We start from the raw sequence: 16,654 nt of genomic DNA, 5'->3' as shown, positions 1-16,654 counted from the left end.
TCCTAGTGTTACTGGAAAGGGGTCCCAATCCAGACCCCAAGAGAGGGTTCTTGGATCTCTCACAAGGAAGAATTTGAGGCACATCCATAGAGGAAAGTGAAAGCAAGTTTGTTAAGAAAGTAAAAAAACAGGCCCAGCATGGTGGCTCATGCCTATAATCCCAGCACTTTGGGAGGCTGAGGTGGGTGAATCACAAGGTCAGGAGTTCGAGGAGTTCAAAATCAGCCTGGCCAGCATGGTGAAAATCCATCTCCACTAAAAATACAAAAATTAGCTGGGAATGGTAGTGTGCACCTGTAATCCCAGCTACTCAGGAGGCTGAGGTAGGAGAGTCACTTGAACCTGGGAGGTGGAGGTTGCAGTGAGCCAAGACTGTGCCACTGCACTCCAGCCTGGGTGACAGAGATTCCATCTCAAAACAAACAAACAAAAAAAGAAAGTAAAGAAATAAAGAATGGCTACTCCATAGGCAGAGCAGCACCATGGGCTGCTCAACTGCTTATACTTATTTTTACTTCTTGATTACATGCTAAACAAGGGGTAGATTATTCATGAGTTTTCTGGTAAGGGGGTGGGCAGTCAATTCCTGGACCTGAGGGTTCCTCCCATTTTGAGATCATATAGGGTACTTCCTGACATTGCCATGGCATTTGTAAACTGTCAGGGTGCTGGTGGGAGTGTCTTTTAGCATACTAATGCATTCTAATTAGCAATATAATGAGCAGTGAGGGTGACCAGAGGTCACTTTCATGCCATCATGGATTTGGTGGGCTTGGGTTGGCTTCTTTACTGCAAACTGCTTTCTCAGCTAGGCCTTTGTGACCTGTATCTTGTGCCAACCTCCTATCTCATCCTGTGACTTGAGTGCCTAACCTACTGGGAATGCAGCCAGGTAGGTCTCAGTCTTATTTTACCCAGTCTCTATTCAAAATGGAGTTGTTGTGGTTCAAATGCCTCTGACATTAGCACTATGGAAGGATGAGGCAGGAGGATCACTTGAGCTCAGGAGTTCAAGATCAAACTGGGCAACATAGCAAGACTTTGTCTGTACAAAAAAAAAATAAACAAAATTACCCAGGTGTTGTGGTACATGCTTGTAATCCCAGCTACTTGGAAAGCTGAGATGGGAGAATTGCTTAAGCCCAGCAGGTCAAGGCTGCAGTGAGCCATGATCGTGTCACTGCACTCCAGCTTGGGTGACAGAGTGAGACCCTGTCTCAAAACAAAAAATAGCAATTGCAAATATTTGAAGCCTCCAAAAAGAATGGGGTATGGGTGAATTCTATCTTTACTTAACATTTTGGTTATTTGTTCATGATCAAATTTTTTTTGCATTAATTTTGATTTGCTAAAATACTGCATTAAAATACCATTTATCCTAATTACCAAGAGTCTAGGCCTCCCCTTGCTTTCTGCACCCTAATCCCAGCCCTTCAAGTGCCTCAATTTATAAGACTTACTGGTAAGAGCCCTTCAGTGAGCTCACCTGTTGCATTCTGAATAGGGATCAGTTTTGTTTGTTTGTTTTTTGAGACGGAGTCCTGCTCTGCCACCCAGGCTGGAGTGCAATGGCACGATCTTGGCTCACCACAACTTCTGCCTCCTGAGTTCATTTGATTCTCCTGTCTCAGCCTCCTGAGTAGCTGGGATTACAGGCATGTGCCACCGCACCTGACTAATTTTTCTATTTTTAGTACAGACAGGGTTTCACCATGTTGGTCAGGCTGATCTCAAACTCCTGACCTCTGGATCCACCCATCTTGGCCTCCCAAAGTGCTGGGATTACAGATGTGAGCCACTGTGCCTGGCCAGGATCAGTTTTTTAATGTTTTCATATACCTTTTCAGTAAAACACCTAGTATGTAACAAAAGGAAGGCTTTCCTGTATATTTTTCTTGGTGTTTTAAAGCCCATAAACAGAAACAGATGTCGCCAATGCCACAGAATCTCTAAGTCCAGTTGTAAATCCTCTCTCACCTAACAGGCACTCTTTATTCTGAAGACAACTTTTTGTAACCCCAAGTAGGAACAAAAATTCAAGTCATGTAAAAACAACACTTTTCAGAAGTGCCAGTATTTTTCTTTATTCCTGTCCTCTGGTATTTGTTCAAAGTGCTTTTTTAACAAACTAGTCTGACTGAAACTGCAAGTGCAGGAAACTGGAGACCAAAACAAATAATTAAGTTGGAAAAAAAAGCACTTTGGTTCAGCTCTTAAAGAGCTAAACAGGCTCACAGCAAGTAAAACTCAGTCCTCTGCAGTAAAACCACCTACCTTCCCACCTCATTGTCAAAAGTCAAGACTCTGCCCTCCTACACTAGACTTTCCATCCTAAGAGTCCCTCCTACTTCAAAGCCAAATGCACAGCTACAGAGATGCCGGGCTTGTCTCTGCCTTCTTCCTCCTGGAGGGCCAGAGTAGGGCTTCACACTCACAGGGTGACAGAGCAGCACAGGACAGAATGACTCAGGTGGCAGGAATGCTCTCGTTGCTAGATGAACAAAGTATGTAGAAGAGGATGAAAAGGCTTCGATCCAGCAGCAGATTAGCAAGGCAGGCCAAGAGGGGGAAAGGAAATCACATAATTTGTATTTGTACTTCCTTTAAAAAAAAAAGACCAGGCACCATGGCTCATGCCTGTAATTCCGTCACTTGGGGAGGCTGAGGTGGGAGGATCATGAGGTTAGAAGATCGAGACCATCCTGGCTAATGCAGTGAAATGCTGTCTCTACTAAAATTACAAAAAATTAGCTGGGCATGGTGGTGCACACTTGTAGTCTCAGCTACTCTGGAGGCTGAGGCAGGAGAATCACTTGAACCCAGGAGATGGAGGTTGCAGTAAGCCAAGATTGTGCCAATGCACTCCAGCCTGGCACAGAGCAAGACCCTGTCTGAAAAAAAAAAAAAACAAGAAAAAACCACAACCCAGACCAATAAACAAAGCTCAGATTCTATTTAGAGATCTCAAGACTTGCCCACAGATACTCAACTGAGCATTTAACAATGTCTCCACCCCGCCCAGGCCAGCCTGTGTCTTTTCTCCAGCCCATAGCTGTCAGGTTGTTTTATATGCTGGTGCTGCCTGCAGGGTCTTGGTATGGGGGGCACTGCTGGATGACATCTTAGTGTGTATTTACTGCAGAGGCTGTCTGAACAGCCTGCATTCTGGCTCTGGCCTGGTGTACAACCCGAGTCTGCTCATTTCCATTCTAAGTCTCCCAGAGCCCATAGATACCCAGAGGTGGCCTTTAAAACTGGGGCCAGGCTGGGGCTGGAATGTACCATTCAGAGCCAGAACCAGCCTGCAGGATCCAGCTGCCTGGGATTTGGGAGAAAAGCCTAGACAGGCACTAATCTGGCTATTCCTTGTGAGTCAGAGCACACTGTGCTTGGAGCTGCATCCCTTGGGATGGGTTGAACAGTCACAACCAGAGAATACAGAGAGTCTCTTCCTTGCCTCCTTTGAGCAAACCACAGGCTTTTTGTATTAGTTTTTTCATGTACAAAGCTGTTGGAATAGTATGGTTGAAAGCTATTCCTTGTACCCTCTTGCTAATGCAGGATTCTAGCACTCTGCTTCTCATCTTAGATATATCTGCATGTTCACAAAAGTTTCTCTTGCATCCTTATGATTAAGTCAGTTCAATTTCAGTTTTTTTTTGAGATGGAGTCTTTCTCTGTCACCAGGCTGGAGTGCAGTGGCGTGACCTTGACTCACTGAAACCTCCACCTCCTAGGTTGAAGTGATTCCCCTGCCTCAGCCTTCCAAGTAGCTGAGACTACAGGAGCATGCCACCATGCCTGGCTAATTTTTGGCATTTTTTAGTAGAGATAGGGTTTCACCATGTTGGCCAGGATGGTCTCAATCTCCTGACCTCGTGATTCGCCCACCTCAACCCCTCAAAGTGCTAGGATTACAGGTATGAGCCACTGCACCCTGCCTAACTTCAACGTTATGTCCTGGAATCTGTTGCCAGCATCTGACACTGCCACCCTGTGTTGCTAAAGTGCAGACAAAGTAGGGAGACAGCACTGTCCCCTTTTTATAGGTTTCACTCTGTTGTTAGGATATAGGAGTAGTACAGTAGGCCAAAAAATGACCCCCTGAAAGATATCCACATCAAAACCCCAAATATGTGAATGTGACCTTGTTGGAAAGAAAAGGTCTTTGCTGCTATGATGAAATTAAGAATGTTGACAGGAAGTGCTTAGTCAGCATTATCCAGGTGGGCCCTAAATGCAATCACATGCATCCTTACAAGACACACACAGAGAATAAGACACAGACATACAGAGGAGAAGGCAGTGTGAAAACAGAGATTTGGAATAATGCTGCAATAGTCCACAGAAGCCAGAGGAGGCTAGGAACAGATTGTCCCCTAGGACCCTGGAGAGAGTGCAGTGCTGCTCCCTTAATTTCAGACTTCTGACCTCCAGAATGCTGGGACCATAAATTTCTGTTGTGTGAAATATAGTGTGTGGTAATTTGTTACTCAACCTCAGGAAAGTAAGACAAGCAATGTTGTTTATATTCTCTAATGCCCCCCAGAGGTTTCTTTTGTGTCTGTTGTCTAATTGGGTGAGTGTTCTCAACTGAAAGAGCTCTTTGGTTATTGCCCTCAAAGGACTTGGATATAAATAAATGGTGATCCTGGGCTGGGACAATTAGCAGCCACCAAGCTCTCCTTGAGATCCTGTCTCCACTCTGTACAAACTTGTTCTGTCTGGTTTCCTCTTTCTTTAGGAGAGTTCTGTCCACAGAGTTCCTCAGGCCCTCATGGACTAGATTTCAGATGGGCCATCCAAAAAACTCATATGGAGAAACTAATGAAGGAAGGAGATTGGACTCACCTTGTAAAAAACATGATATATAGGCACTTGTAGATGTAATATACAAAACTTGGCTGCCTGGGTTCCTACCAGACTCGAATGCATTTGGAGAGCAGTAAAAGATTTCTTTTTAGCTGGCACAAGGTAAAATTCCATTACAAACTGCATTGCAATTAGCCACCAGCTGCTGCTGCTGCTGCTCCTTCTTCTTCTTCTTCTTTTCTTCTTCTTCTTTTTCTTCTTCTTCTTTGAGACAGATTTCTGTTCTGTTGTCCAGGTGGGTGTGCAGTGGCGTGGTGTCTGCTCACTTCCACCTCTCTCCCCACTCCTTTCACCCTCAGGTTCAAGCAAACCTCCTACCTCAGCTTCCCATGTAGCTGAAATTACAGGCACTCTCCACCATGCCAGGCTAATTTTTTTTGTATATTTAGTAGAGATGAGGTTTTGCCATGTTGTCCAGGCTAATCTCAAACTTCTGACCTCAAGTGATCACATTCTTCAGCCTCCCAAAGTGTTGGGATTACAAGTATGAGCCACTGCTCCCAGCCTTTGCTAGCTTTCTGAGTGGCCTTCATTGCCTAAAATACTCTATTCCTCAACTTCAAAAAGGTGCAGAAAACTGTATTGTGAAAACCTTTTTTTATGTTACCAGTTTGTACCATAGTATATTCTTCACTTGGAGAACTAGTTATCTCAGAGGACTGAAATTTTAAATAAAGATACCTCAAGCCACCATTTATGATTATCTTATTCTGGATGCTATAGAAAATTTCTAAATAAAATGTTGTATTTATAACAACAGATTGTGATTGAGATGGCCAAGATGGCACGGTAGGAGCAAATCAGGATTGCAGCTCTCAGTGAAGATGCAGAGGGTGAGTTCAATCCGCATTTCCAGATGAATCTTTGTTGCCCACAGAACGGGGAAATTCCCAGGTGTGGGAGAGACACAGTACACCAGCGCAGCTGTTAAGGCTCACGTGGTTTTGGCCGGCACTGCAGCACAGCGGCACTCCGCACAGAACTCACTGGTCTGGATACCCTGTTAAACCGGCAATCTGAGATTTGGGAGGGCAGATTAGCATATCCATCCGATTAAACGAGACTTGGACAGTGAGCCACACCAGGAAGAGACGTTTGAGCTGGCACAGTGGGTCACTGCATAGGAAATCACACAGATCCTGGTGCCGTATCAGCAGCCAACTGAAACACCTGGGAGAGAATCAACCGTTTAACTTAAAAAAAAAAAGAGGGCTCTAAGGCAGGGAGCCAGGTGATCAGGCTCTGCAGGTCCCACCCCCACAGGGACAAAGAAAACAGCGATTTGAAATGCTCAGAGTTGAAAGTTTCACTGCGGGCACAGCTGAACCCAGGACGGTGCAGCTCGGGACGGTGCAGCTCAGTGGGGGAGAGGCGTTTACCATTACCGAGGCATACCACCAATACTGAGGTACACTCCCATTGCTGATGCAGCCTGCCGTTGCCAAAGCAGCCCTCCATAACAGAGAGACTCTGCCAACAGGGCAGAGCCCGTGGCAGCAGAGCAAAGCCTCGACAGGCAAAAAGTGACTAGACTGCCTCCTAGCTGGACAGAAAGGTGCAACAGATACTTACAAAGAAAGCCCTAAATTTCGGAGACAGAGCATCTGAGGAAAATAAGGGGTTTTATGAGTTCTGCTGCAGCAGACTTAAACATACTGGCCTAACCAGCCTGAATGATGAACAGAGCCCATAGCTCAGCACTTGAGCTCATAGAAAGTACAGACCACCTCCTCAAGCATCTCCCTGACCCCTGTATATCCAAAGAGTCACCTAAAAAAGGACTGATCAGACTGACATTTGGCGGGCATCATTCTGGGACAAAGATAGCAGAAGAAGAAACTGGTAGCACCCCTCACTGTTCTGCAGCTGCTACAGGTGTACCCCAGACAAGCAGGGCCTGGAGTGGACCTCAGCAGTCATACAGCAGAGGGGCTAGACTGTTAGAAGGAAATCTAAGTAACAGAAATACTTCATCAACAATCTAAGCGCCTAATCAGAGACCCAATCAAGAAGTCAGCAACTACTCAGATGACAGGTGGATCAACCCGCAAAGATAGGAAGAAACCAAGGCAAAAAAAAAAAAAAAAAAAAAAAAACACCTGAAACCAAAACTCCTCACCAGCAAGGGAACAAAGCTGGATAAAGAATGAGTGTGATGAAATGATAATATCAGACTTCAGAAGGTGGGTAATGAGAATCTTCCATGAGCTAAAAGAACATGTTGTAAATCAATGGAAAGAAATGAAGAACCTTGAAAAAAGATTTGAGAAAAAGAAAACAAGAATGGACAACTTAGAGAGGAATATGAATAAATTGAAGAAGCTGAAAAACACAACATGAGAACTTTGCAAAGCATGCACAAGTTTCAACAGCCGAATTGACCAAGCAGAAGAAAGAATATCAGAAGTCGAAGATCAACTCAATGAAATAAAATGAGAAACCAAGATTAGAAAAAAAAGCACAAAAAGGAATGAACAAAGTCTCCAAGAAAAGTAGGACTACATGAAAAGACCTAACCCACGTTTGATAGGTGTACCGGAATGTGACGAAGACAATGAATCCGAGCTAAAAAACACTCTTCAGGATATTATTCAGAAAAATTTCCCCAACCTAGCAAGGCAGACCAATAGTCAAGTCCAGGAAATACAGAGAACACCTCAAAAATATTCCACGAGAAGAGCAACCCCAAGGCACATAATCATCAGATTCACCAAACTTAAAATGAAGGAGAAAATACTAAGGGCAGCCAGAGAGAAAGGTCGGGTCACCCACAAAGGGAAGACCATCAGACTCACAGCAGATCTCTCAGCAGAAACTCTACAAGTTAGAAGAGAGTGGGGGCCAATATTCAACATCCTTAAAGAAAAGAACTTTCAACCCAGAATTTTATATCCAGCCAAACTGAGCTGCATAAGTGAAGAAAAAATAAAATCCTTTGCAAACAAGCAAGTACTCAGAGATTTTTGCCACCACCAGGCCTGCTTTACAAGAGCTCCTGAAAGAGGCACCTCACATAGAAAGAAACAACTAGTACCAGCCATTTCAAAAACATACCAAATTCTAAAGAGCATCAACAAAATGAAGAATCTGCATCAACTAATGGAAAAAACAGCCAGCTAGCATCAAAATGGCATTATCAAATTCACACATAACAATATTAACCCTAAATGTAAATGGACTAAATGCACCAATCAAAAGACACAGACTGGTAAATTGGATAAAAAGCCAAAACCCATCGGTGTGCTGTATACAGGAAACCCAACTTACATGCAAGGATACACAAAGGCTCAAAATCAAGGGATGGAGAAAGATTTACCAAGCAAATGGACAGCAAAAGAAAAAGAAGAAATTGCAATTCTCATCTCTGATAAAATAGACTTTAAAGCAACAAAGATCAAAAGAGACAAATAAGGACATTACATAATGGTAAAAGGATCGATACAACAAGAAGAGCTAACGATCCTAATATATATGGACCCAATACAGGAGTACCCAGATATATAAGGCAAGTTCTTAATGACTTACAAAAAGACTTAGACTCCCACACGATAATAGTGGGAGACTTTAACACTTTACTGTCAATAATAGACAGATCAACCAGACAGAAAATCAACAAGGATATCCAGGGCTTGAGCTCAGACCTGGAACAAGCAAACCTGATAGATATTTACAGGACTCTCCACCCCAAATCCACAGAATTCCTCTCAGCACCACATCACACCTACTCTAAAATTGACCACATAATTGGAAGTAAAGCACTCCTCAGCAAATGCAAAACACCTGAAATCATAACAAACAGTCTCTCAGACCATAGTGCAATCAAGCTAGAACTCAGAATTCAGAAAATAACCCAGAACCACACAGCTTCATGAAAACTGAACAAGTGGCTCTTCAATGTTGACTGGATAAATAATGAAATGAAGGCAGAAATAAAGAAGTTCTTCGAAACCAACAAGAATGAAGACACAACATACCAGAATCTCTGGGACACATTTAAAACAGTCTCCAGAGAAAAATATATAGCAATAAGTGCCCACATGAGAAGAGTGGAGAGAACCAAAATTGACACCCAATCTTCAAAACTGAAAAAGCTAGAGGAGCAAGATAAAAAAACTCAAAACCTAGCAGAAGACAAGAAATAACTAAGATCAGAGCTAAACTGAAGGAGATAGAGACACGAAAAACCCTTCAAAAAATCAATAAATCCAAGAGCTGGTTTTTTGAAAAGATCAACAAAATAGACCACTAGCCAGACTGATAAAAAAGAAAAGAGAGAACAACCAAATAGAGGCAATAATAAAAGATAAAGGTGAAATCACCACAGATTTCACAAAAATTCAAACCATCATCAGAGAATATTACAAACAATTCTATGCACATAAACTAGTAAGCCTGGATGAAATGGATAAATTCCTGGACACCTGTGTCCTCCCAAGCCTAAACCAGGAAGAAGCCAAAACTGTGAATAAACCAATAACAAGGTCAGAAGTCGAGGAAGCAATTAAGAGCCTACCACACAAAAAAAGCCCAGGTCCAGATGGGTTCACAGCCGAGTTCTACCAGACACACAAAGAGGAGCAGGCACCATTCCTTCTGAAACTATTGCAGATAATCCAAAAAGAGGGAATGCTTTCCAAATCATTTTATGAGACCAACATCATCCTGATACCAAACCCAGCAGAGACTCAATAAGAAAAGAAAACTTCAGGCCAATATCCATGATGAACATAGATTCAAAAATCTTCAATAAAATACTGACAAACAAATTGCAACAGCACATCAAAAAACTTATCCATCATGATCAAGTAGAATTCATCCCGGGGATGCAAGACTGGTTCAACATACACAAGTCTATAAACTTAATTCACCACATAAACAGAACCAAAAACAAAAAACACATGATTATCTCAATTGACACAGAGAAGGCATTTGACAAAATTCAACAGCTCTTTATGCTAAAAACCCTCAATAAACTCGGTATTGATGAAACGTATCTCAAAGTAATAAAAGCTATTTATGACAAACCAACAGCCAATATCATACTGAATGGGCAAAAACTGGAAGTATTCCCTTTGAAATCCAGCACTAGACAAGGATGCCCTCTTTCACTACTCCAATTCAATATAGTACTGGAAGTTCTAGCCAAAGCAATCAGGCAAGAAAAAGAAATAAAGGGCATTCAAATAGGAAAGGTGAAAGCCAAATTGTCTCTATTTGCAGACAACATGATAGTATACCTAGAAGACCCCATCACCTCAGCCCAAAAACTTCTGAAACTGATAAGCAACTTCAGAAAAGTCTCAGAATATAAAATCAATGTGCAAAAATCACAAGCTTTCCTATACACCAATAGCAGACTGAAAGAGAGCAAAATCAAGGACAAACTGCCATTTTAAATTACTACAAAAAGAATAAAATACTTACGAATAAAACTTACAAGGAACATAAAGGACCTCTTCAAGGAAAACTACAAACCACGGCTCAATGAAATAAGAGAGGACATGAACAGATGGAGAAACATTTAATGTTCATGATTAGGAAGAATCAATATCGTGAAAATGGCTATACTGCCCAAAGTAATTTACAGAATCAATGCTATCCCTATCAAGCTACCAATGACCTTCTTCACAGAACTGGAAAAAACCACCATGAACTTTATATGGAACCAAAAGAGAGCTTGCATAGCCAAGTCAATTCTAAGCAATAAGAACACAGCAGGAGGTATCACACTACCGGACTTCAAACTATATTACAAGGCTACAGTAATCAAAACAGTATGGTACTGGTACCAAAACAGAGATATAGACCAATGGAACAGAACAGAGGCATTGGAGGCAACATAACATATCTACAACCATACAATCTTCGATAAACCTGACAAAAACAAGCAATGGGGAAAGGATTTCCTGTTTAATAAATGGTGTTGGGAAAACTGGCTAGCCATGTGCAGAAAGCAGAAACTGGACCCCTTCCTGACACCTTACATGAAAATTTACTCCAGTTGGATTAAAGACTTAAACATAAGACCTGGCACCATAAAAACCCTAAAAGAAAATCTAGGCAAAACCATGCAGGACATAAGACCAAAACACCAAAAGCATTGGCAACAAAAGCCAAAATAGACAAATGGGACCTAATTAAACTCCACAGCTTCTGCACGGAAAAAAAAAAAACAAAAAAAAAAAAACAGTCACTAGTATGAATCGGCAAAAAAATGGGAAAAAATTTTTGCAGTTTACCCATCTGACAAAGGGTTGATATCCAGAATTTACAAAGAACTCAAACAGATTTACAGGAAAAAAAAAACAAACAAGCCCGTTCAAAAATGGGCAAAGGATATAAACAGACACTTTACAAAATAAGACATAAATGAGGCCAGCAAACATATGAAAAAATGCTCATCATCACTGGTCATTAGAGAGATGCAAATCAAAACCACATTGAGATATCATCTCACACCAGTCAGAATGGCGATCATTAAAAAAATCTGGAGACAACAGATGCTGGAGAGGATGTGGAGAAATAGGAACACTTTTACACTGTTGGTGGGAGTGTAAATTAGTTCAACCATTGTGGAAGACAGTGTGGCGATTTCTCAAGGCCTTAGAAATAGAAATTCCATTTGGCCCAGCAATCCCATTACTGGGTGTATATCCAAAGGACTATAAATCGTTCCACTATAAGGACACATGCACACGAATGTTCATTGCAGCAATGTTTACAATAGCAAAGACCTGGAACCAACCCAAATGCCCATCGATGATAGACTGGACTGGGAAAATGTGGCACATATACACCATGGAAGATTATGCAGCAATCAAAAATGATGAGTTTGTGTCGTTTGTAGGGACATGGATGAATCTGGAGAACATCATTCTCATCAAACTGACACAAGAATAGAAAATGAAATACAGCATATTCTCACTCATTGGCAGGTGATGAAAAATGAGAACACATGGACACAGGGAGGGGAGTACTACACACTCGGGTCTATTGGGGGGAATAGGGGAGGGACAGCGGTGGGGGGAGAGCTGGAGAAACATAGCCTGGGGAGAAATGCCAAATGTGGGTGAAGGGGAGGAAGGCAGCAGAACACACTGCCATGTGTGTACCTATGCAACTATCTTGCATAATCTGCACATGTACCCCAAAACCTAAAATGCAATTAAAAAAAAAGATTGCATTTGGAAGCATGCCCAGTGAAAACTTACTTTCTAAAAAGTAAAAAAGGGCCAGCCTCAATGGCCCACACCTGTAATTCCAGCACTTTGGGTGGCTGAGGCAGGTGGATCACAAGGTCAGAAGATTAAGACCATCCTGGCCATCATGGTGAAACTGCATCTCTACTAAAAATGCAACAATTAGCCAGATGTGGTGGCAGACGGCAATCCCAGCTATTTGGGAGGCTGAGGTAGGAGAATCACTTGAACTTGGGAGGCAGAGGTTGCAGTGAGCCAAGATTGTGCCAGGGCACTTCGGCCTGGCAACAGAGTGAGACTCTGTCTCATCAAAAAAAAAAAAAAAAAAAAAAAAAAAAAACAAAAGGCTATTAGCCAGGTGCAGTGGCTCCTGCCTGTAATCTCAGCATTTCGGGAGGCCAAGTGGGGAGGATCACTTGAGACCAGGTGTTTTAGATCAGCCTGAGCAACATAGCAAGACCCCATCTCTTTTTTTTTTGAGACAGAGTCTTGCTCTGTTGCCCAGGCTGGAGTGCAGTGGCACGATCTTGGCTCTCGGCAGCCTCCACCTCCTCAATTCAAGAAATTCTTTTGCTTCAGCCTCCCGAGTAGCTGGGACTAAAGGCACACACCACCACAGCTGGCTAATTTATGTATTTTTTAGTAGAGATATTGGCCACCATATTGGCCAGGCTGGTCTCAAACTCCTGACCTCATAATCCACCTACCGCAACCTTCCAAACTGCTAAGCTCACCAGGGTGGTGAGCCACCACTCCTGGCTACAAGACCCCATCTCTACAAAAAAATTTAAAAATTAGCTGGGCATGGTGTTGCACTCCTGTAGTCCTAGTTACTTGAGAGACTGAGGAGGGAGGATCACTTGAGTCCTGGAGTTTGAGACTGCAGTCAGCTATAATCATGCCTCTGCACTCCAGACCGAGTAACAAAGTAAGATTCTGTCTCTAAAAAAAAAAAAAACTTTTTTAAAAAAAATTGTATAATATATCTCGGAGAGTTTTTACATCCATATATTAAGTGTTCTTGATCTTTCTTTGTGTCAGTATTATTCATTGTGTAGATAAATCAGTTTTAAAAAGTCTTGTCCCCTATGAGGAACATTTAGCAACAATATAAATTTAAAATTAGGCTGAGTGCAGAGGCTCACACCTATAATTCTAGTATTTTGGGAGACTAAGGTGGGTAAATTAGTTGAGCCCAGGAGTTCGAGACCAGCCTGGGCAAAACCCCATCTCTACTAAAAATACAAATAATTGGCCAAGCATCATGGTGGGTGCCTGTAGTCCCAGCTTCTTGGGAAGCTGAGGTGGGAGGATCGCTTGAGTCTGGGAGGCAGAGGTTGAAGTAAGCCAAGATTGCACAACTGCATTCTAGCCTGGGTGACAGAGTGAGACCTTGTCTCAAAAAATAAAAAACAGGCTGGCTCATTGACTCATGCCTGTAATCCCAGCACTTTGGGAGGCCAAGGGAGGCGGATCACTTGAGGTCAGGAGTTCAAGACCAGCCTGGCCAACATGGTGAAACCCTGTCTCTACTAAATATGCAAAAATTAGCTGGGCATGGTGGCACATGCCTATAATCCCAGCTATTCTGGAGGCTAAAGCAGGAAAATGGCTTGAACCCGGGAGGTGGAGGAGCAGCCGAGATCATATCCCTGCACTCCAGCCTGGGTGAAAGAGTGAGACTCTGTCTTAAAATAAAAAAAAAAAAATAATGAATTAAACTTAATTAAAAAAATAAAAAATTAATAAATCTAACAAAACAGGAAGGAATTTCACAGTGCTCTCAGTATATTAATAAAATATTTTCCAATAAAAAATTTATTTTAATAGTATCTTAAAACACATACATATATACACCTATTTACTTATAATAAATCTATATGTTTTACAGAGTAACCAGATTTAGTAAACCTCCAAATGCCCCATTAGATGGGGCCATGAGGGCAGTGAAGCCATGTGAATGCCCCACAAGACTTGGGAAAGCATTGCACAGAGTGGGTGGTGCAGAGCCTGAAAAGCAGGTTAGTAGTAATTGTGGGGCTGCACCATTATCCTGGACCAATTCCAAGGCCATCTGCTTTGCCTGTCAAGTCTAATGGTTTTCAAGTTTCTGTTGTTGAACAAGTATGAATAGAGAAACTTACTTGTTAACTTCAGCTAATGAGGAAACATTGATGTTCTTTTGAAGTTGGGTCATAAACATTTGATCATGAAGAGAAAATATATTTGTCTTAGGTAACATCGATAAAATATCCTAATCCTTTGATGTGTGTGTAGGAAACAGCTGAGTAATTTATTAGCAAGCTTATGCTTTAAGCACAAACAATTATTGTAGGTGAAAAAATGTTTATATCTGAATTTTGTCTTCCCAGGTTTAAGCAATTCTCCTGCCTCAGCCTCTCAAGTAGCTGGGATTACAGGTATGCACTACTATGCCTGGCTGATTTTGTATTTTCTGTAGAGATAGGGTTTCTCCATGTTGGTCAGGCTAATCTCCAACTCCTGACCTCAGGGTGATCTGCCTGCCTCAGTCTCCCAAAGTGCTAAGATTACAGGTATGAGCCACCATGCCTGGCCAGGATTTTATTTTTAGTTGTCTGTGACATAGAAATTGATTTAGGTCTTAGAAAGATGTTTAACCCAGAGCTAGACCATAGCGGGGACTCAGTAAATGTCGATCAAGGTGATTACTGAGGTAGGAGAGACAAAAGAAATACATAGGAAACTTTTTTCCCCACAAACTGAGAACATATATCACCAAAAACTACATCGCATGGCACAGCCAAAATTATGTAGGAGATTGCACTGGTTAGAATAAAGGCTATGCTACTGTAAAAAAGAGACTCAAAAATTCAGAGACTTGAAAAGGAAGAAAATGTATTTCTCTTTTATAGGGCACTCTGATTAGTCTAGGCTATCAAGACAGCTCTACTCATGAGGCCATTAAGAATCAATTGCTTCTTCCACCATTGCTTAGGGTTACCATTCCTAAACTGGGTACCAAGTTGTCCCAGGGAGCTTCAGCAAACTGCTAGGGGCACCATGAAATGTTTCAAATTTTTAATAAAAGTGCAGTGATTCTCAACATCTGACATGCCACAAAAACTGCTAGCTACTACGTAGTTCACAGTATCAACTTTAGATAGCACTTTCCTTTTGATGGCATCATATTTTTGTAAGCTAAGACTTTGGTGTCTGAGATGATAAAAAGTAAATATTATGAGAACATCAGTGTGAAAGAGTAAATAAGGGTGGCAGTGTCTAATGTCATTCCAAGGTCTGAGGACTTGCACAGTACCAAACGGATGCACTTCGCATTACCAAGTAATTGCAGTTGTTTAAAAGTGAAAAAAATGTTTTTGTTTCAATTTATGCAAATTATTTTTGCAAATTGCTACTAAGTGTTGGGAGACAATTCTCCATAGATTTCTCATGAGTTTGCACATGTTATAACTAAAGGCCCTAGCTGCCTTTGATCCAGATTAAGTTTTCAAGATGTTTGTGTAGCTAATAGACTCAAGAAGAAGAGATAGTAACTTCCTCTAGAGTAAAAAGCAGGTCTATTTACTCTCTAGTAATAAAGATAATGTCTCCCTCCAGGGCTAAGATCAGGCAGACTTACTGATTTTTTTTTTTTAGATGAAATCTTGATCTTTAGCCCAGGCTGGGGTGCAGTAGTGTGATCTTAGCTCACCGCAACTTCCACCTACTGGGTTCAAGAGATTCTCCTGCCTCAGCCTCCAGAGCAGCTGGGATTACAGGCACATGCCACTGCACCTGGCTAATTTTTTTTTTAAATTTACTATTGCATTTTAGGTTTTGGGGTACATGTGCAGAGCATGCAAGATAGTTGCATAGGCACACACATGGCAGTGTGTTTTGCTGCCTTTCTCCCCTTCACCCACATTTGGTATTTCTCCCCAGGCTATCCCTCCCCAGCTCTGGAGGACTTCCATCCTCCAGAACTGAGAGAGAGAAGAAACCTCAGTCTCTGAAGCCCTCCACTTTGTGGCCCAAGGTCACAGAGCCACAGCAAACCATCACATTAAGTTAAGGGAATGGGTCCCCAGATCTCATAGCTGCAGACTGGCCACTGCAGGACTATCCAGTGGGACCCAGAAGTGCCTCTGGCCTATTGGGGCACCCTCGGTGAGCCAGTGAATTCAGAGCATTTCTGAAGCTCCTTGACAATGAGTGAGGAAGTTGAACAGTACAGGAAAAGCAGGTGAGCATGCACATTAAACCAACAGCCAAGATCTGTCACCACCACTGGGTGCCTGCCAAGCTCCCCGCCCAGTGCTCCCAAAAACAGGGTCCCCCTTCTCCTAACCCCTAGGAGAGTGATCTCACTGGTCAAGATGATGACAGCATGGGGGAAGTCTCTGGAAAGGGCCTTGCCCAGGGGATGGCTCAGGTGGCCTCAAATAATATGACAAAGAAATTCTTTATTACTTATCATTATTATTATTTGAGACAGGGTCTTGCTTGCTCTGTCGCTTGAGTGCAATGGCATGATCCAGCTCACTGCAGCCTCAACCTCCTGGACTCAAGCGATCCTCCTGCCTCAGCCTCCTGAACAGCTC

The 16,654-nt window shown here is 42.3% G+C and overlaps 1 pseudogene across 1 annotated transcript in view; it reads right to left on the bottom strand.

Moving 5' to 3' along the window:
- Positions 1 to 5,595: 5,595 nt before the first annotated feature.
- LOC100895136 (ribosome biogenesis protein BMS1 homolog) overlaps positions 5,596 to 16,654 on the bottom strand; it is a 95,927-nt pseudogene continuing 84,868 nt past the window's right edge. Inside the window, exon 28 of the transcript XR_013520434.1 lies at positions 5,596 to 6,042. The product of XR_013520434.1 is annotated as a ribosome biogenesis protein BMS1 homolog (transcript). The remainder of the gene's footprint in view (positions 6,043 to 16,654) is intronic.

This window comes from Callithrix jacchus, chromosome 7 (assembly GCF_049354715.1).
Source record: "Callithrix jacchus isolate 240 chromosome 7, calJac240_pri, whole genome shotgun sequence".
Classification (NCBI taxonomy): domain Eukaryota; kingdom Metazoa; phylum Chordata; class Mammalia; order Primates; family Cebidae; genus Callithrix; species Callithrix jacchus.
This window is presented reverse-complemented; position numbering and strand designations above follow the sequence as displayed.